General features: G+C 45.0%; 1 long non-coding RNA gene across 2 annotated transcripts in view; it reads left to right on the top strand.

Moving 5' to 3' along the window:
* The first annotated feature begins 14,133 nt into the window (after positions 1-14,133).
* Positions 14,134-22,560, top strand: part of LOC143974590 (uncharacterized) — a 112,784-nt gene continuing 104,357 nt past the window's right edge. The window contains exon 1 of one of the 2 annotated variants that reach the window (XR_013272249.1): positions 14,134-14,321. This is a non-coding gene — a long non-coding RNA (uncharacterized LOC143974590). The remainder of the gene's footprint in view (positions 14,322-22,560) is intronic. The other variant, XR_013272247.1, reaches the window with a different exon arrangement.

Below are 22,560 nucleotides of genomic sequence, written 5' to 3'. Positions count from 1 at the left end.
ACTTCCTTGCCTCTCAAGGCCCCCTTTATCCAGACAGTGTTCCTGCTGTGCCACCCATCACACAGGAAGAGGATGAGGAGGAGGAAGAGGAGGAGGAGGATGATTGTGTCAGCATGGAGGTGGAGGCTGGCACTCAGCAGCAGCAGCAGTCTTGTAGGGATGATTTACAGTCCCAAGAAACCCGTGGACTTGTACGTGGCTGGGAGGAGGTAGCTGCGGATCATGTTGTCCTTAGTGACCCAGAGGATTCCGGACCGAATGCCTCAGCTAACCTACGCTGCATGGCCTCCCTGATCCTGCAAAGCCTGCGGAAGGATCCTCGTATTCTTCGGATCAAGGAGAGGGACCATTACTGGCTGGCCACTCTCCTTGATCCACGGTACAAGGGTAAGGTTGCCGACCTTATCTTGCCATCGCAGAGGGAGCAGAGGATGAGACATCTCCGGGAGGCCTTGCAGAAAGGTCTGTGCAAGGCGTTCCCAGAGACTGGGAGGTTACAAACTCCTGGTCCTGGACAACGTGTTGCTGAGGCATCGGTCAGAAGGAGCGGTGGAGAAGGTGGCCGTCTGTCTGATGCTTTCAGATAATTTTTTAGTCCGCAGCCCCAAGGTATGATCGGTTCCAGCACCCATCGCCAGCGTCTGATTTACATGGTACAGGAATACCTAGGGGCAAGGTCAGACTTGGACACCTTTCCCACCGAAAATCCTCTGGCTTACTGGGTCTTGAGGATGGATCACTGGCCAGAACTTGCACAGTATGCAATTGAGCTACTGGCCTGTCCTGCATCCAGCGTTCTTTTGTAACGCACCTTCAGTGCTGCTGGTGGCTTTGTTACCAATCACAGGGTGCGCCTGTCCACCGAATCAGTTGATCGACTGACCTTCATCAAGATGAATCAGTCTTGGATCACCCACAGCTACCAAGCACCTGAAGCTGATGTAACCAAATAATTTTTTTTTAAATATCACATCCCTTCAAGACTGCCTATGCTGATGCTGAGTGACTGTCCTGTTATGTTGATTGTCTATCCTCTTCCTCCTCCGCTGATATGTTGGAAGAACATTTTTGGTTCTGGGTGATGCCATCAGCCCAATTTTTCTGCCCCTGTTTAACAGGGGCGTTTAATTACAATTTTTGATGCAATGCTTTGCAGCAGGGGTAATTCCTGCACTAAAACTAGAGTATATGGGAGAGGTTGCAGTGTGGTGGCACCAGCACCAGTGCCTATGGCCCAATTTTTCTGCCCCTGTTTAACAGGGACATGTAATTACAATTCTTGATATAATATTTCACAGGAGGGCCCGTTCCTGTGCCCACCCAGAGTAACTGTGAGGACTTATAGTGTTGTGGCACCAGCACCACAACCACCAAAGGTCAATTTTTCTACCACTGTTCAACAATGGCATGTAATTACAATTCTTTATATAATCGTTCACAGCAGGGCGCTCCAGCGCCCACCAAGAGTCACTTTGAGGGCTTACAATGTTGTGGCAAAATCAACACCTTGTTCCGCCATTTCTGCAGAGCATATAGGGCAGGCCCCTACTTTCATACATCCAACTTAGAAACATCTCCTACTTGCAAACGGAAGGAGACAACAGCAAGTGAGATGAAAAAAGATGGACGACAAAACAAATTATACAGGGGTGATAACCCTTCCCTATGTTTTCCAAAAAGCTTAAAAATAGTTTTTTTGACTGGAGCTACACTTTAAAAATGTACCAGTTGAAAATTACAAACAGATTCAACTTAACACAACAAACCTACACAGTCCCTATATTGTTCGCACCGCCTGTATACTGCTGTTCTGAGTATATAGGGCCTGGGGGCCACACGCATTTCCTTTTTTTAATATGGGTACGGGGTTCCCCTTAATATGCGTACAAGACCCAAAGGGGCTGGTAATGGGCAAGGAGGGCTACCCATGCCATTTTTCTCAATGATTTTCAACCATATTGCAGGAACCAGATATACCATTAAAACCGCAAGCAGTTTTAAATGATGTTATTTCCGTTAAATGTCATTTTGTGCAGGGACTGTTCTAAACACGGGAAACACGTGGCACTTCACAGGCGTACTACAGACACCCCCCAGGCAGGATATTTAAAGGAATATTTCACTTTTTTTTTCACTTTAATCGTCATTAAAATCAGTGCTCCCGCCAAAACGGCCATTTTTAAAAACATTTTAGGCATTGACCCATGTCCCCTGGGGCAGGAGCCAGGTCCCCAAACCCTTTTTAGGACAGCATCTTGCATATTAGCCGTTAAAATTAGCACTTTTAATTTCGAACATTCGAGTCCCATAGACTTCAATGGGGTTCTAAAGTTACGAATTTGGGGTCCGTTCGAAAGTTCTGGTGCGAACCGAACCGGGGGTGTTCGGCTCATCCCTAATTACCACCTTCAGAAATCAGGCCCACTGATCCTCCCTAAGGAAATTAGAGACTCTTGAAGCCATCATTTTTCAGAAGAATTGGAAAGTGCAGTCTCAGCAACTCAGACGGGCAAAACTCCTGGCCCTGATGACATATCGCTCCCTTTCAAACTCAATTTAGCGCCATTTTTGCTGCAAACGGTATTAAGCCTAAAAGCAAACATTGCATCTTAACAATTTTTAGATGTGATATCTGCATTTGTTTTCTTTTTTAAGCTTTTTTTTTTCTATTTTCATCTGGTGGTTCAACCAGTAAGTCTATTGTCTCCTGCTGATGTATCAGTTTACAGGGATGAGACAAACCATTTACCGCTAACAGGCTTGCTTACAATGATTAGCTTTTATTTATTTATGTGAAATTTTTACTCAAAAGGAAAAACACTGTTTGCTGTAATTAGTTGTAAAGTGTGAGCTGGAGTTTGGATTCACGTCGATAGTGTATTGAAATCTGCTAGTGCATCTAAAACTCTCCTCCTCCCAGACTGACAATGCTGCGGTCTGCTGTGCCTCCTTCTTCCAGATTGGGGGCACTCTAATACAAGAAGTGTGTTACTGGCTAGATCACTAGGAATAAAAATTCAATAGGAAAAAAAAGCCTAAAAATAAAAAAAGAAATCTCACCAAAGCTAATGATTGTTAAGCTGTAATATTTACATTTTTTGGTTTTGGGTTCAATACTGCTTGAAGGCCTCTAACTCTTTTGATCAAAGGAGACTGCTTCTCTGCTGATTCCCTAAGAGCACACATATCATTCTTCCCTAAACCTCATGAGGAGCTTATACAATGCAGTAGCTACAGGCCTTCAGCATTAAAGGGGTTGTAAAGGTTTGTTTTTTATTTTTGAAATAGGTTCCTTTAAGCTAGTGCATTGTTGGTTCACTTACCTTTTCCTTCAATTTCCCTTTCTTCTGTTCCTCGTCAGTAAGCTGTTCAGTAAGCTGTTCTGGCTGACTAGACACCGCTCGGATGATGGTGTGAAGTTTACTGAGGAGAAACAGGAAGTGAGAAATTCAGACAAAGAAAAAAACATTTAGAAGGGAAATCGAAGGAAAATGTAAGTGAACCAACAATGAACTAGCGTAAAGGAACTTATTTCGAAAATAAAAAACAAAGCTTTACAACCCCTTTAAGTTGTTTTAAAAAATGTTAGCGAATAGACTCCTCCAGCGTTCACAACAGCTGGTTCATGCTGCTCATGTTCTCACCAAAGAGAAGCCCATGAGAATACTGCTAAAGTTGTGATTCTCAACCAGGGTTCCTCCAGAGGTTGCTAAGGGTTCCTTCAGCATTGGGCAATTTCTGCCTCTCAGAAAAGTTCCCACTGACACCATCTTTTTAACTATTTGTAAGGACATAATTCTTCCCAATGTCCACAAGTGTAAGGACCATTCTTCTCATTGACCATCACACTAATGTATCATGAGTTGTAGATTTAGATTTTTTAGCTGGGTTTCCATTAGACCGCAGGACTATTTCAAGGGTTCTTCTGTGTTGAAAAGGTTGAGAAAGGCTGTGCTAGAGTCATAGATTTGATCCACCTAGCTCGATCAAAAGCCTCACCTCTTATGCTGCTCTCAACAGACACCTGTAAGGCAATTTCTAGGCTCCATTCTTTCCCATGTATGCCTGTGAGCCCACATGCTAGCCTGGATATCGGCTTCATACAATATCCCTCAGGCAGCTGTTCAAACAAATGAAACATGGTGAGATTATTTCACTATTAAATGGTATCAGGCAGGGATGCCCCCTCTCCCCATTGAACTTCTTTTTGACTCTTGGACCTTTTTTCTGCACAATTCAGACTAATCCTGATATGCTAGAGGGGTACACACAGCCTCAACACACTACAGATTGCTGGCATGTGCCAAACTGGAGAACTCTCTCCTTAACTTAATATTTCTTTTTAAGCAATATGGAGTTCTATCTAATTTTAAGATAAACTACTCCAAATCCAAAGTATTAAATATTTCTTTAGAACTTCACATGAAACCAGACTGTATCAGTTCTTCCTTCCCCTTTCAGTGGTCAAGCTCCAGCTTCAGATATTTGGGCATTAATGTCATACCTGACAATGCCCAATGGCATTCCACCAACTTTTTTCCTTTAGGCCCCTTTCACACTGTCGGACCGTTTAGGTCAGTTTTGTCGGCGGACCTGAACGGTTGCTCTATGTTAGTCTATGGCGCGACGGATGTCAGCGGTGACATGTCCGCTGACATCCAACCGGTCCGATCCGCTAAAATCAGACGGATGGCCCTATGTTCACATCTGTCCCTGGTGCATCGGATCGAGTGAGATCTGATGAAAACGGACATGCTGTCCATTTTCGTCCGATCTCTCCATAGCAAGCAGAGGCGCTCTGACAGGCCCCTCCCTGCTCAGTGAGAAGAGAGGGACCTGTCATCCGCCGGCTCAGTGGAGATCAATGGAGAGATCTCCCGCTGACAAAAATTAGACCCCGCGCTTATGGTGAAAATGAAAAATGAGGAGCTGCAGCCTCTATCAATAAATTCACCCTAAGGTGAATCTAGAAGAAATGTGAAAAGGAGGGGATGGGCATGGCACTGCTCTTATTAAGAGGTGACCTACAACCTCTAAATACTAAGCCCTTGTACACACGGTTGGACATTCCGATGGATAATCCGACTGTGTGTGGGCTCCATCGGACTGTTTTCATCAGAATATCCGACGGACAAAATTTTAGAGCTGGGCTATAAAACTTTCCGATAACATTATCCGATCGGACTTTGTCCGATTGTGTGTAGAGAATTCCGATCGGACAAAGTGCCACGAATGCTCAGATCAAATTCCTAGACCAAAGCTATTGGCTACTAGCCTGAACGTAGTCCCGTTGTAACGAAATAACGTCATCATGTTCAGAACGATCGGATTTTCTGACAACTTTGTCCAACCGTGTGTATGCAACACCGGTTTCGGACAAAATCCGTCGGACAAAATCCGACAGATTTTGTTGTCGGAATGTCCGACCGTGTGTACAAGGGCTTAGGGGTGTGTGTCACAGGTGCATTTAGTGCAAAAAGTAAATAAAGGTGCAGAAAATAAATATTTGTATATTCACAAAAATCCACAAAAAATCCTACTGTGTAAACTTCCTAACCGCTTATATATAATGCATATTGTTATGTTCAAACAAAAATAAAATAAAATAAACACAATCCTGTGCAAAACCTGCAATTCAAAGTGACATTTATCCATAAAAAGTCTCATCTAAAGTTTGCCACAAGCCACCTGGGAGACACACCAAACATGTGGAAGAAGGTGCTCTGGTCAGATGAAACCAAAATCGAACTTTTTCCCCACAATGCAAAACTATATGTTTGGTGTAAAAGCAACACAGCTCATCACCCTCAACACACCATCCCCACTGTCAAACATGGTGGTGGCAGCATCATGGTTTGGGCCTGCTTTTCTTCAGCAGGGACAGGGAAGATGGTTAAAATTGAGGGGAAGATGGATGCAGCCAAATATAGGACCATTCTGGATGAAAACCTGTTGGAGTCTGCAAAAGACCTGAAACTGGGACGGAGATTTATCTTCGAACAAGACAATGATCCCAAACATACAGCAAAATCTACAAAGGAATGGTTCACAAATAAACGTATCCAGGTGTTAGAATGGCCAAGTCAAAGTCCAGACCTGAATCCAATCGAGAATCTGTGGAAAGAGCTGAAAACTGCTGTTCACAAACGCTCTCCATCCAACCTCACTGAGTTCGAGTTTTGCAAGGAAGAATGGGCAAGAATTTCAGTCTCTCGATGTGCAAAACTGATAGGGACATACCCCAAGTGACTTGCAGCTGTAATCGCAGCAAAAGGTGGCTCTACAAAGTATTAACGCAAGGGGGCCGAATAATTTTGCACACCCCACTTTTCATTTTTTTATTAGTTAAAAAACTTTCAAAAATCCAATAGATTTCGTTCCACTTCACAATTGTGTCCCACTTGTTGGTGATTCTTCACAAAAAATAAAATTTTTATATCTTTATGTTTGAATCCTGAAATGTGGCAAAAGGTTGAAAAGTTCAAGGGGGCCGAATACTTTCGCAAGGCACTGTATGTACTCTCAAACCAAGGTTTTACTGCATTTCATAAAATATTTCCAGAACTGTCAAATGTGTGTAGCGGCGCGCAGGCGCACTGAGCGCGGCATTCTCAGCGACGGAGCTGCCGCGCGTGTCGGCTCCTGTGCGCATGCGCGGGAGTGACGTCATCACGGCTTCGCCGAATGACAGCGGCGGAGCTGCGAGATCCCACCAACAAGATGGATGCGGTGGACTACAGGGGACAGCGGCGACTTCGCTGGCTCCTGTGTCAGGTAAGTGACACATAATGGGCTACTATGCGATGCATAGTAGTCCATTATGCTTTGCCTTTGCAGGGAATGAAAGAGGAAGTAAACTCATCAGGGTTTATTACCTCTTTAATGCTGAAAGGCCTGCAAACAGGTACCCCACCCATGGTATTTTGGTTTGCTAAAATTATTATAATTAGATAGATGGATGAGCTTATGGCTTCCTTGTGTCAGCCTACTTTCACTACTCAGCTTGCTAACTCCCTTGGACACTGGTTAAGAAGAGAAAGCTACTCACATTTGCTCTGCAAGTGGTAACATTAGAATCTGATACAATAGACTGAGTAATGAGATAATTGATATACTTCTGTACTTCTTTGGAGACAGTTTAAACCTGTCTCATTCTGATACAATTCCTAATGTTCCTTTCCTTTTGTCCTCAACCTTTCATCCTCCCTCTCCCTTTCTCCTCTTCCCTGCCCCCCCCCCCCCCCCCTCTCCTTTTTACACTTTCATCACCTTCTGTTTCTTCTTCTCATACCAATAGATCTCCACTTTGGACTATATATATATATATATATATATATATATATATATATATATATATATTTTACCCTCTTTGCCCATTGTAGGTTTTAGGGACTATATGTGTAGGTGGGGTGCAGCGAGGTGCGGTGGAATAACACACTCAGTTCCACTGCAATGAAAAAACATGTATTGACATAATGCAGAGAGACAGTTCACAAACAACCCGGTGGGAAACCAGCCTAACTGGGAACACTCATAGTTCCAACAGCATGTAGAAAGCAGAATGCAGTCGAGCTGACAGCATCTGTAGAGAGGGGAAGAATGCGGTCCAGAGAAGTTGCGAACTCTACGTTTTCCCTCCATGTAAGGAACCTTTCCCTGTCACCAGTTCTACTCTACTAACTCGCAAATTCCTGCCAACCCTGGGAACCAGGGGTTTAAATAGGCACTGCCTGACCGAAGATGGCTGCCAGAGTCACATGAGGTTACAACATCCAATTGGATGCTTCCCCAGTGACCCAGGAAACCATATGTTCCTCTTGACTTCCTCTCTGACTGCAGTGCCGCTGCGGAAGAGCCTCACCTGCAGTAGAGAAAGTAGACTGAATCAGCTTACGTAAAGGTCTTCTGTTTATACTTTGTTTTGGATTTTTTGCTCCTCAGTCCTCTGGCCTTTGACAACATGTTATGTTTTACCAGGTACAACTACTACAAATGTAATGTCATAGTTTCGTCTTCTTAGAACATGTACTGTATAACATTACTTTAGCTGTATGTGATTATTCTACGGTTTATCTCAGCTGTATCTGAGGAATTGCTTTGCCTGTGTGTTCATCATCATATAGCTAGAGAGAATGTTTGCACAATCCATTTGTTTCTGTAGCGCCGGGCTCCTGAAAGACCACGCGCTATGTTTTTGTCAATTTAAATGTTCCTCAGACCATAGTTGGGTTTTAGGGTTAATTGTAGTAAATTGTGGTCTCAGTATCAGTATCAGTTTGGCTGGACTGTATTGTGTTCTGCTTAGCCATAGGTGTGGGACTCACCTTTGGCAGGCATTGGAATGCAGTCCAGTTGGACGCATTGGGTGCCAATCTTTCTCGGAACCAATCAGTGGGTGCATTGTCTCGCTCTGTATTCTGGGAGAGGGTACTTAAAGGGGTTGTAAAGGTAAATGTTTTTTCACCTTATTGCATTCTATGCATTAAGGTGAAAAAACATCTGACAGTGCCTGTGCCCCCAGCCCCCCCCCGTTTTACTTACCTCACCCCTCGAAAGTCCCGCACTCGTCCCCCAACGTCCTTTCCACCGTTCAGCCTGGCCGCTGATTGGCTGAAGTGGATGGATGGAAAGCAGCACAGCCAATGGCTCATGCTGCTGTCAATCAATCCACTGATGCGGAGCGCCGGGGGGGTGGGGCCGTGTGATACAGCGAGTGGCTGTAGCCGCCGGCTGTATCACGGGAGCGCGCCTGCAGATGCTTCTCACCATGCGAGGGAGCTCGCATGAACGTGAGAAGCACCTGTGGGAGGAAGCCGAGAAAGCCGCCGAGGGACCCCAGAAGAGCTGGTTCGGGGCCACTCTGTGCAAAACGAGCTGCACAGTGGAGGTAAGTATAACATGTTTGTTATTTTTATTTATTTTTTTATTCACTTTACAATCCCTTTAAGGTACTAGGGTGATGTGATTTGAGGTTCCGGTCCAGAAGTATGTTCTGACTCCATGGTCCTGGTTCTCCTGACTAGCCCCCAGAGGCCCTCATGGCCTGGGGTGCGGATCCATCCATTTCCGAGTCCCGGGGCTGGCTAGCCCGAGGCACAGTAACTGGAAGAAGGATTCAAAGGTGGTCCTTTGCCGTCTCAGGTTTGGAGAGACCCAGCAACTGAAAACGCAACCAGGGGAGGAGTCTTCAGAATAGAGCCACGCACAGGGCTGGCTGTTCCGCAAGAGCCTAGAAGCTAAGCTGGAAAGGACACCAGGTGAATCCACACTCATATGGTATTGCCGGACCGGCTGCAAGATACTGGTACCATATGAGAGTTCTCTAATTTCATCCTTCAGTTACAACCAAGTCTGTGGCAGAGACTTTTCATTCTAAAGTTCTTCAACCAAGTCTGTGGAAGAGACTTTGCTTTATCTGAATCACCTGTCGGTTGCTAAATTCACCAAAAGGGGATTTGTCCGATAGCTGTAATATCCAGTTGCAAAAGTGTCAGCAGTTCCAAGAGTACCTGAGCTTTCCTACCCATACCCTCTATTCCCTAATGAGAGACTGTGTTCTGTTCAACGTTTTGCAAATAAAAATCCCTAGAGTGGATCCAGTGTCAGTCTCTGTAGTTCGTTGGGCCATCAACCTCGGGAAACCCCTAGACGCACACGAGGTCAAGAAGGTAACGGCAAGCCCAAAAAAATAACCAGCCTCTCCTTCAGGGGCCAGTGCTACATTTCTTTTTGGATTTGGCACAGTTTATATGCATGTAGATACATTGACGACCCTGCCTGACACTCCCTTGTAATAGAATATAGAGCTTTCTTTTGATGGTATACGATCAACTCTGCGTTTTTTATTTTTTTGCGCTATGAACAAAAAAAGGCCGACAATTTGTAAAAAAATATAAATAATTTTTTCTGCAATAAAACATACCTCAATTTTTTTTTTTTTTAAATCACATTTTTTTCATCAATTTAGGCCATTATGTATTCTCCTACATATTTTTGGTAAAAAAAATCTCAGTAAGCATATATTGATTGGTTTGTACAAGGTCTCCACCAGCTCTGTGATGTCATCATGGAGGAGTGGAAGAGGACTCCAGTAGCAGCCTGTGAAGCTCTGGTGAACTCCATGCCTAAGAGGGTTAAGGCAGTGCTGGAAAATAATGGTGGCCACACAAACTATTGATACTTTAGGCCCAATTTGGACATTTTCACTTAGGGGTGTACTCACTTTTGTTGCCAGCAGTTTAGATATTAATGGCTGTGTGCTGAGTTATTTTGAGGGGAAAGCAAATTTACACTGTTATACAAGCTGTAACTCACTACTTTACATTGTAGCAAAGTGTCATTTCTTCAGTATTGTCACATGAAAAGATAGAATAAAATATTTACAAAAATGTGAGGGGGTGTACTCACTTTTGTAAGATACTGTATACAGCTCAGTCTCACAGATCAGGGTATATATAGCTCAGCCTCACATATCAGGGTATATACAGCCTAGCCTCAAAGATTTGTAATTTGTACCAGTTTATGCCTCTGTGTTCACCATTAGTAAATATCCGCCCAAAAACCTACACAAATCTTACTGACCACATGTGGAAAACATAGCAACCATTTTAAATAGTGAAAGACAATATAAATTTTTCTTTAATAAAATTTTTTTCATTTTGGTCCACTCTCTGAACCTACCAATCCGTACAATTCTGCAAGAAGGCACTGCTCGTGCAGTGCGTTCCATCCACGGCGCCATGACGTCACTTCCTGTTTCACACTGGCACAGAGAAACGGCGGTGCCAATAGAAAACCCGACAACAATCCCTGCAATATGGGAGTGTTGCGGCGCATTGCTATGTGCCACAAGGACTCCCAAAAGCAACCAAATGAAGCGTCTCACCTGCAATCACGTGATTGCATAGACATCACGCTGCCCATAGTGCACTGTGTCAGGTGCTCGTACACAGTGCACTTAAAGGACTTTTTTTTTTCTGTTTTTTGGGCGGGTTGCCATTGGTACATAGATCCAATGTTTTTTTTCGCAACAAAAGTGGAGTTTCTCTTTAAGTTTCACACTTGGCTCATTGAGCTACATTTTTATGATCATATTTCAGAGACTTGTGGCTCCTTGGGTCGCCTTGCTTACAGTTTATATTGTTTTTTTTCCATTGAGACTGTAGGTATAACTTTGTCCATATATTTACAAGAGATCAAAGAAGCTGAAAAATATACTTTCTGCGCTGTGTAAACAGGAAGCATTGCATGCATATGGCTGCCCACATACATCCGTATATCTAAGCCAAAACTTAAGTCAGATGTAAAATGAATTATGAAATATTAAAGCAAAACTCCATTAAAAAATTATTTGAAAAAAACAAATAGCCTATTAATAGATTACATAGCAAAATCAGCTGCAATATTTGCATTCAGTCCAGAGATTTCCCCTGCAGTACCTTTTTTGCTGCTAGATGTCCTCAGTCTGATGACCAGTATCATTCAAACCACTTCTTCTGAGCCCAGGTTGTCCTGGATCTGCCCCAGTCTGTGACTGGACAGTAAAAGTGGAATGACTCATATCTCTGTCACTCTGCTTTCTCTTCCTATCAGCATCTTTCTTTTCAGCAGATGAACTAATTGGCTTCTTGTGCAAGGTAACAAGACATCCCTAGTTTCTGGGGGCAGACGCTGATTTTCTCGGCTAGGCTGTCTCTGAAAAAGTTGTGCCCAGATAGGTTTCCATATTTCTGCTGCCATTGGCCTTTGGGCTGCAGGGTAATCTACGGATTGTGACTGATTTATCTTATTGGCTGCAGGAGAAAGGGAGGGGAGTGGTGGGTCTGCCTTAGCTCTCTTCTATTTCTTCTGATGAAATCACATCAATTTGGCCACACCCAGCATTCTACCCTGTCACCTTGAATGCCACTATTAGCTCCATGTGTGCTGCTTCTTCCTCTCACAGTCAAGCTCTGCTGTACAGTGAAGAAAAGCCACAGATGCCAGGTCAAATTGAGGTACTTACTCTGCTTGTATTTAGAAAATATTTTTAATGCTTTATCATTGATTACAGAGCTGAACCAACTTCTACCTTTTATATCTAAAGTTGAGCTTTAAATGAACAATCTAATCTAAAATGTCAGTTTTCCCCATAAAAGTCATGTCAACTGTGCAGAACTGGAAATTTAAAGTGTAAGTAAAGGAAAAAATATATTTTTCACTTTTGTTTAGAGTGTGGAAGGGTCTTTTTTATTGCTGTTTGTGTCCCTATTGGGAATTGTTGGTGACCATTATCACTGAAACAGAAGGTGAGGGAAAATCAAAAATTTCTGAGCTGTCACCGGAGCAAGAGGCAGTGGCAGCTGGTGCTCCATTTTGGGGGAGGGGCAGCAAACAAACCCCCCCGCCTGCCAGCCCCACACTTACCCCATCCAGTTCGCGGGTGGCTTCACCTCCTGGCCAATCCAGTCACTTCTCCTCCCAGGCAATCTGGTCTTAGGACTTGTTTCCTGTCCTGATTGGCCGAGAGGAGAAGCAGGAAGACAATAGCGAATGTTGACTCGCTAATGTCACAAGTGGGTAGGCTCAACTGCGCACCAAGCCCAACCTTTCTGAAGCAAATAAGAACCTCAGGCTCTAATCACGTGCTTCAAAATTTTTTTTAAAAAATGTATGGGTCTGGCTCCCCGCATGGGGATTAGGGGCCCCTTATGGACCGGCCACCGCTGGCAAGAAGTAAAGGTGAATCTTTCAGTGGGGTCAATCTATTCATGTGAAAACCCTCTAAGATGGGAAATCCATTTACTTTGGAGAAATTTCCTCTCCTTTCCTGTTGCGTTCTCTGGACAGGAAGATAAGGGAACTCTCCCCACTGGGACAGAGACAGCAAATAGTAACTTGATAGGGTATTTAACTCTTCTTTAGTATTTAAAGCTAAAAAAAGGTTTTGGCTTTAAATACCCTTTAAGTGCAGAGCTCCTACAACTTAAGGCTAAACTCCATCTTTTTGTTAGACTTTTCATAGTTCTCTGTCCTTCACTAACCTGTGAGGCCACCAGATGTGCCGTATAAACTGTATGTTGCTGCGGCTACATACAGCATACAGCACTATGTTCCGGGTTCGAGAGGAGACATCCTCACCTACCTGGAATACAGTAGAGTCTATTACAGTGGAGCTTAGCCATTCACAGAAATCTGTGTATTCTATCAATGAATACAAAGCTTCCTCTGATTGGCTGAGTCAGAGAGGCGGGCTGATGATGTCACAGCCTCTGGCTCAACAAATCAGGGAAAGCCTTGTATTCATTGATAGAATACACAGCTTTTTATGTGAATGGCTGAGTACCGCTGTGACAGACACTACTGTGTTCTGGGTATGAGATAAGAAGTCTTGGCTGTTTATACCACACATCCAGTGGCCTCAAACTGTAAAATCTAACAAAAGATGGATTTCAGCTTTAAAGGAGAATCACAACCAAAGCTTGTTTGGATGTACTTCTCCTGTAGATCACAGAAGTGCAGTTCGTTCTGCACTCCTGTGACCCATTTTCAGCAGACAGCGGACGTCACACAGCCGGTCCATGCTCGGACAAGATCAGGACAATAAAGTAGGGATCCGCAACATGGACCAGAACATGGCTCAGCAGCTGAGCGAACCACTGAGAGTCTGAGCCGGCCGCTTCCACCCTCTCCACAGCGAGGGGAGGGTGGGCAGAGCAGACATCAGTGACTGCAAGTCACCAGCTCTCTTCTCAGGGAGCCCTGAGAACTGAGCGTTCGGCTGTGTTTGATCACTCCGCCCTCAGTCTTAGAGCCGGCGGGGGACATCGGTCTGATGCTGCATCCACCTAGGTAGGTATAATTCTGAAAAAACAACAACATACTTTTCTTTTAAGTAAGAGGATTTACCTATCCAGCATCCACATAAATTCAAATATCAATTTTGGGGTGGACAGGCTCTTTAAGCTCAATAACAATTGTGCTCTAGGCTTTGCATGTCAACTCTGTTTGTCTTCTGTGTTTCAGCTATGTTTAGAATGTAGGATGATCTCACCAAAGGATTTCTGATTGCCAATTACCGTACTTTGTTTGATCCATTAAAATTTTTTCCTATGGGTCAGGATAAAGAGAACATTAATCCCTGTGCTTCGTGTTTGCCTGCTGATGTTTACTCTTGACTTTCTGTTACTATCACCAACCAGATCCCTCACTGCCTGCGTTTACCCTGATTACCACTGACACTAATTGGACTTCAGGTTCAGATCTGTGGAGGCGGAGGTCCTGCATGCCTAGACCATTATTACCCCCATTATGGGTAAATAAAATGACATTCCAGAAAAAAGGTGGGTCTAAGTCTATATCTACTAGGCTGGGATTAGAGACAGGATCAGTCTCATACCATAGGCTTATAGCTATGTACTCTTAAAGGGAAGGTCAAGGTTTTCTTAATATCTTTCTCATACACATGTAAATGAAATCAGCATAGTGTAAATAATTTGTGTGCAAATATTTTTTTATATCTTGTTTCTATGTAATTTGTAATGATATATTTACACAATGGCAGTCATATTCATTCATTTCATACACAGCCTTTGCTTTCTGATTAGTGGACGCCCTTCTTTAGGGAGCACACAGGCGCCGGCCCCCAGAGCTAGGCCCCCCCCAAAGCTAAAAAAAAGAAAAAAGAAATAAAACTTCCTTTAAAAACAAAAAAAAACTAAAAAAAAGTCCTTTAAGTGCACTGTGTACTATTGGCAGTGTACTATTGATGTCTATGGAATCACGTGATTGCAGGTGAGACGCTTCATTTGGCTGCTTTTGGGAGTCCTTGTGGCACAAAGCAATGCGCCACAACACTCCCATATTGCAGTCATTGTCCTTGTTGTCAGGTTTTCTATTGGCACCACCGTAGGACATGGGCGGTGTTTTCCTCGAAGCCGCAGCATCACTTCCAGCTTCTCTGTGCCAGTGTGAAACCAGAAGTGACGCAGCGCCTCCGTGGATGGAATACATGGCCCGAGCGGCTCCTTCTTGCAGTAAAATAATTAATGAAAGAAAAAAATATATTGTCTTTTACTATTTACAATGGTTACTGTGTTTTCCACATGTGGTCAGTGAGGTTTATGTAGGTTTTTGGGCGGATATTTACAGTGAACACAGAGGGAGTGATAAACTGGTACACATGACAACTCTGTAGGGCTGAGCTGTATATACCCTGATTTGTGAGGCTGAGCTGGATATACCCTGATCTGTGAGGCTGAGCTGTATATACCCTGATCTATGAGCCTGAGCCATATACTCTATCCTGTGATGCTGAGCTGTATACTCTGTCCTGTGATGCTGGGGCTGTATACTCTGTCTTGTGATTCTCGGGCTGTATAATCTGTTCTGTAATGCTGGGGCTGTATACTATGTCCTGTGATGCAGAGCTGTATACTCCTGACACTATGGGTGGAAACAAGTGGAATACAGGGGATGGAGTGGGTGATAAGGGATGAGGCTTATGAGAAGTAGGAAGGGTCAAAAAGGAAGGGTGGGGTCTGCCCCCCCCCATCCTAAAACTTCACCAGCCACCACTGTTTTTCTGATTTGTAGCTCTACACAACATTTGTGGTTTACTGCTCCTTTTTACAATACAAGTCAATCATTCTTGCCAAACCAATCTATTAACCTTCTATGAGGAAGTGAGCTGCCATCTAGATAAAGGAAGGCCCATAGATGTGGTGTATCTGGATTTTGCAAAAACATTCGATACAGTTCCCCATAAACGTTTACTGTAAAAAGTAAGGTCAATTGTCATGGACCATAGGGTGAGTACATGGATTGCAAACTGGCTACAGGGGAGAGTTCAGAGGGTGGTGATAAATGGTGAGTACTCGGAATAGGCAGGGGTGGAAAGTGGTATCCCCCAGGGTTCTGTCCTGGGACCAATCCTATTTAATTTATTCATAAACAACCTGGAGGATGGGATAAAGAGTTCAACCTCAGTATTTGCAGACTATACTAAGCTAACCAGTCACATGCAAGGAAAAGATAAAAACAGCATGTTTGCCTACAAATGATTGGATGATTGAAGTCAGGAAAGCTTCCCCTCATTTTCTAAGCTTTGGAGCAACTGCACATGTAGTGTACAACTTTGCTTGCCTAGCTACCTTTAGTAAATCCACACCAATGGGTCTGCCAATTCATTGTACTGGGTCAATTATACGCGGCCCTGCAGCCTCATGTATATACACCCTTTGTTCATTACAAAACAAAAAAATATTTTGGATAGAGTAGGGGACTAATAACAATTTTGTCTGTTTTTAATTGTTGTCTTTTACCCCTTATCACATTTTTCACACATAGAGGTTGATTTACTAAAAGAGTAGTGCATGTTCACTTTGGGAAGCAAATTGCCATTAGCTTAGTGAATGAAGTAATGTTGTGGTGACCTCATTCATCCAATCGTGTGTGAGTAATTTTTTATTTTTTTTGTTAGGGGCTGATCAGATATACCAGGGCAGGGAGTTCCAGAGGATGGGAGAGGCTCTGGAGAAGTCCTGAAGGCGAACATGAGAGGAGGTAACAAGGGAGCTAGAGAGCAGGAGGTCCTGGGAGGAGCGAAGGGGAAGATTTGGGCGATATCTGCAGATGAGGTTGGTGGTGTAGCTGGGAGTGATGTTGTGGATGGCCTTGTATGTTGTGGTTAGCATTTTGAATTTTATATGGTGGAGAAGGGGAAGCCAGTGAAGGGATTGGCAGAGAGGGGCTACAGTAATGGATCGGTTAGTGAGGTGTATAAGTCTAGCAGCAGCATTCATAATAGACTGAAGGGGGATAGCCTGCTTAAAGGGAGGCCATTAAGGAGAGTGTTGCAGTAGTCAAGGCGAGAAATAATCAAGGAGTGAATAAGTTGCTTTGTGGTGTCATTAGTCAGGAAGGGTCGAATTCTGGAGATGTTGTGGAGGTTAAGGCGGCAGGATTTAGCCAGTGATTGGATGTGGGGGCTGAAGGAGAGGTCAGAGTCAAGGATTACACCCAGAACCCTGGCATGTGTGGAGGGACCAATGGTTGTGCTGTTGATTTTAATGGTAAAGTCATGGGGGGGGGGAAATATAACAAGCTCCGTTTTATAAAGATTGAGTTTGAGAAAGTGGTGTGACATCCATACCGATATGTCATTCAGTAAGTTTGAGATCTGTGAGGAGATTGAGGGGGTGAGTTGAGGAGTAGAGAGATAGATCTGGGTGTCGTCGGCATAGAGGTGGTAATGGAAGCCATGGGAGGTTATCAACTGGCCCAGGGAGGAGGTATAGAGTGGAAATAGGAGGGGCCCAAGGACAGAGCCTTGGGGTACCCCAACAGAGAGAGGAAGAGGAGCAGAGGAGATGAAGTTGTAAGTGACACTGAAAGTGCACTGAGATAGGTTGGAGGAGAACAAGGATAAAGCAGAATCATGAATGCCAAGGGAGTGTAGTGTGCTGAGGAGAAGTAGATGGTCTACTGTGTCGAAGGCAGCTGAGAGGTTGAAGAGTATGAGTATGGAGTAATGGCCATTAGTTTTAGCAGTTAGTAGGTCATTGGTGAGTTTTAGTAGGGCAGTTTCAGTGGAATGTTGTAGACAGAAGCCGGACTATAGGGGATCGAGAAGGTTGTTGTCTGTGAGGTAGCTACTGAAGTAAGGAATTAAGGGTAGAAAAGAGTTGACGAAGATTGGATGAGAGGGTTTTGATGAGTATTGTAGTAGGTTTGTTTAGCAGTGTGGAGACAGGAGCTGTATTTGAGACGGGCAGATTTGTAGAGGGTAAAGTCTTGCAGGAATTTAGATTTACGCCATGCTCGGTCAAGAGCACGGCTGTGTCTCTTGAGACTTCTGGTGTCGTCTGTTTGCCAGGGATGTTGTAGATGGAGCCTGGTTCTGCATGTAAAAAGAGGAGCAAGTACATCTAGGGAGGATGACAGTATGTTGTTATAGATGGAAGTGGTTAGGTCTTGGCAGGACAGGGGTTTGATTTTGTCCTAAAGGCCATCAGTAGCAGAATGAAGAAGGGAAGGGTTGAGGTTGCGAAGGTTTCTGTGTATAGTGGTTTGTGGGTTAGCAGTAGTGATGGCCGAACGGTTCGCCCGGCGGTCGTTTCGCGGCGAATTTCCGACTTTCGCCGTCCGCGGGTTCGAACGCCTTTTTCCGTCGTTCGCCCCGGCGGACTTACGTGTTTAATGTATACAAGAACTTTAACCTTTCGTGACACGTTTATCATGTGTTACAGGACAACCAATTGAGACATGACAGCTCATGGACACTTGGACATTCCCCCTAACCTATAAATACACCCGATCCGGTGGCCATTTTACATTCTTTCTTCTGTCACTGTAGGGAAAGGATCCTGTGTGGAGTAGGGACAGAGAAAACGCTAGCTATTTGGTACACAAAAGTTCTTTTCAGGACTGGTATAGGTGTTAGGTCAGCAGCCTGAGTTTCTTTTGTCAGTTTAGATAAAGGGACAGAGCGCTGTATGCTGCTATTTTAGGGACAGCTCAGCCAGATTAGTCTTTCTTCATCATCATCATCATCATCATCATTAGCTGTTACTATCAGGTCCACAAAAGAGCTGTTCCAGCTAATCGTTCCAGCCTACTCTTTTTTGCCAATTTGTATAGGGACAGGCAGGAAGCAGTGTGTCAGGCAGTGAGGATAATTTTAAAGACTTGCTGTTACTATTAGTTCCACAAAGGTTCTTTTCAGGACTGGTATCAGTGGTACGGTAATAGGCTTGTACACGTATAATATTCTTTCTTCCAAATATAGAAAGAATATTATACTTGACTGCTGCCCTTCTGCTGCAGTCTGCTAATCATTCACAACTCACTTGTTCCACAAAGCTCTTTATCAGGACTGGTAACTTGGTCTGTCTAGGGTGCTACGGTACATAGGCTTGGGTGCGGTACAGTCTGCTGTTCTGTAAGGACCGCTATCGGTCCACAATACATAGGGTTGCCGTGCACTACTGCTGACCGCTGCCCTATACTGCAGCAGTCCTTCATTGGTATAGGGACTGACGTACAGTCTGCTAATCACTAACACACAACCTGCTTGGTCCACAAAAGTTCTTATAAGGACTGGTAACTTGGTATAGGGTGCTACGGTACATAGGCCTGAGTGCGTTACAGTCTGCTGTTCTGTAAGGACCGCTATCGGTCCACAATACATAGGGTTGCCGTGCACTACTGCTGACCGCTGCCCTATACTGCAGCAGTCCTTCAGCGGTATAGGGACTGACGCACAGTCTGCTAAACACTAACACACAACCTGCTTGGTCCACAAAAGTTTTTATAAGGACTGGTAACTTGGTATAGGGTGCTACGGTACATAGGCCTGAGTGCAGTACAGTCTGCTGTTCTGTAAGGACCGCTATCGGTCCACAATACATAGGGTTGCCGTGCACTACTGCTGACCGCTGCCCTATACTGCAGCAGTCCTTCATTGGTATAGGGACTGACGTACAGTCTGCTAATCACTAACACACAACCTGCTTGGTCCACAAAAGTTCTTATAAGGACTGGTAACTTGGTATAGGGTGCTACGGTACATAGGCCTGAGTGCGTTACAGTCTGCTGTTCTGTAAGGACCGCTATCGGTCCACAATACATAGGGTTGCCGTGCACTACTGCTGACCGCTGCCCTATACTGCAGCAGTCCTTCATTGGTATAGGGACTGACGTACAGTCTGCTAATCACTAACACACAACCTGCTTGTTCCACAAAAGTTCTTATAAGGACTGGTAACTTGGTATAGGGTGCTACGGTACATAGGCCTGAGTGCGTTACAGTCTGCTGTTCTGTAAGGACCGCTATCGGTCCACAATACATAGGGTTGCCGTGCACTACTGCTGACCGCTGCCCTATACTGCAGCAGTCCTTCATTGGTATAGGGACTGACGTACAGTCTGCTAATCACTAACACACAACCTGCTTGGTCCACAAAAGTTCTTATAAGGACTGGTAACTTGGTATAGGGTGCTACGGTACATAGGCCTGAGTGCGTTACAGTCTGCTGTTCTGTAAGGACCGCTATCGGTCCACAATACATAGGGTTGCCGTGCACTACTGCTGACCGCTGCCCTATACTGCAGCAGTCCTTCAGCGGTATAGGGACTGACGCACAGTCTGCTAAACACTAACACACAACCTGCTTGGTCCACAAAAGTTTTTATAAGGACTGGTAACTTGGTATAGGGTGCTACGGTACATAGGCCTGAGTGCGTTACAGTCTGCTGTTCTGTAAGGACCGCTATCGGTCCACAATACATAGGGTTGCCGTGCACTACTGCTGACCGCTGCCCTATACTGCAGCAGTCCTTCATTGGTATAGGGACTGACGTACAGTCTGCTAATCACTAACACACAACCTGCTTGGTCCACAAAAGTTCTTATAAGGACTGGTAACTTGGTATAGGGTGCTACGGTACATAGGCCTGAGTGCGTTACAGTCTGCTGTTCTGTAAGGACCGCTATCGGTCCACAATACATAGGGTTGCCGTGCACTACTGCTGACCGCTGCCCTATACTGCAGCAGTCCTTCAGCGGTATAGGGACTGACGCACAGTCTGCTAAACACTAACACACAACCTGCTTGGTCCACAAAAGTTTTTATAAGGACTGGTAACTTGGTATAGGGTGCTACGGTACATAGGCCTGAGTGCAGTACAGTCTGCTGTTCTGTAAGGACCGCTATCGGTCCACAATACATAGGGTTGCCGTGCACTACTGCTGACCGCTGCCCTATACTGCAGCAGTCCTTCATTGGTATAGGGACTGACGTACAGTCTGCTAATCACTAACACACAACCTGCTTGTTCCACAAAAGTTCTTATAAGGACTGGTAACTTGGTATAGGGTGCTACGGTACATAGGCTTGAGTGCGGTACAGTCTGCTGTTCTGTAAGGACCGCTATCGGTCCACAATAGATAGGGTTGACGTGCACCACTGCTGACCGCTGCCCTATACTGCAGCAGTCCTTCAGCGGTATAGGGACTGACGCACAGTCTGCTAAACACTAACACACAACCTGCTTGGTCCACAAAAGTTTTTATAAGGACTGGTAACTTGGTATAGGGTGCTACGGTACATAGGCCTGAGTGCGTTACAGTCTGCTGTTCTGTAAGGACCGCTATCGGTCCACAATACATAGGGTTGCCGTGCACTACTGCTGACCGCTGCCCTATACTGCAGCAGTCCTTCATTGGTATAGGGACTGACGTACAGTCTGCTAATCACTAACACACAACCTGCTTGGTCCACAAAAGTTCTTATAAGGACTGGTAACTTGGTATAGGGTGCTACGGTACATAGGCCTGAGTGCGTTACAGTCTGCTGTTCTGTAAGGACCGCTATCGGTCCACAATACATAGGGTTGCCGTGCACTACTGCTGACCGCTGCCCTATACTGCAGCAGTCCTTCAGCGGTATAGGGACTGACGCACAGTCTGCTAAACACTAACACACAACCTGCTTGGTCCACAAAAGTTCTTATAAGGACTGGTAACTTGGTATAGGGTGCTACGGTACATAGGCTTGAGTGCGGTACAGTCTGCTGTTCTGTAAGGACCGCTATCGGTCCACAATAGATAGGGTTGACGTGCACCACTGCTGACCGCTGCCCTATACTGCAGCAGTCCTTCAGCGGTATAGGGACTGACGTACAGTCTGCTAAACACTAATACACAACCTGCTTGGTCCACAAAAGTTCTTATAAGGACTGGTAACTTGGTATAGGGTGCTACGGTACATAGGCTTGAGTGCGGTACAGTCTGCTGTTCTGTAAGGACCGCTATAGGTCCACAATAGATAGGGTTGACGTGCACCACTGCTGACCGCTCACCTATACTGCAGCAGTCCTTCAGCGGTATAGGGACTAAGAGTTTTGTCACAGGGTCATTTAAAAAATGACATGCAGAGGAAGAGGCAGGCCCTTCCGCAGGGGTGGTAGGGGTAGGGCAGGAGCAACAGGCTTGAGCCAAAGTGGGAAGTTGCAGAAGGTGCGTTCAATTACTTTAAAGGATGCACCAGACTTGGTTGAGTGGCTCGCTCAGCCTTACTCTTCTGCACCCTCCTCATCCTCTCGATCTGCACCCTCTTCTTCACTCTCTGCTATGTGCACCCCCAAAGACACTACCACCAACAACACGACCACCACCACCACCACCACATACCTTCCGCTTGAGTCACTGGAATTATTTTCCGATCCATATCAAGAGGACATTTCTGATGCGCAGCCACTCTTGGTATTGGATCAGGAAGAGGAGGTAGCAACAAGCGCTACTCAGCAGTCTGACGCCAGTACCCAGATCAGCCCAAGGAGGAGGTTGGTCCCCGGTGTTGCTGCCTACTCTACTTATAGCGGTGGGGAAGGTGACGTTGATGATGACGTGTCTAGTGATGTCACGTGGGTGCCCACAAGAGAGGAAGAGGAGGGGAGTTCAGAGGGAGATATGGACCAGCAGATAGGGAGGAGAAGCAGCAATGACTTACATTGCACAGCAGGGACAAAGCAGACTGCAAATGTATCAGGAGCGAGTCATCGACCATGTACGGTCACATC

This window comes from Lithobates pipiens, unplaced genomic scaffold (assembly GCF_037356315.1).
Source record: "Lithobates pipiens isolate NorthernLeopardFrog02 unplaced genomic scaffold, aLitPip1_a1.2 Scaffold_1, whole genome shotgun sequence".
Classification (NCBI taxonomy): Eukaryota; Metazoa; Chordata; class Amphibia; order Anura; family Ranidae; genus Lithobates; species Lithobates pipiens.
Note: the sequence above shows the minus strand (reverse complement) of the source record. Positions and strands in the feature narration are given on the sequence as shown.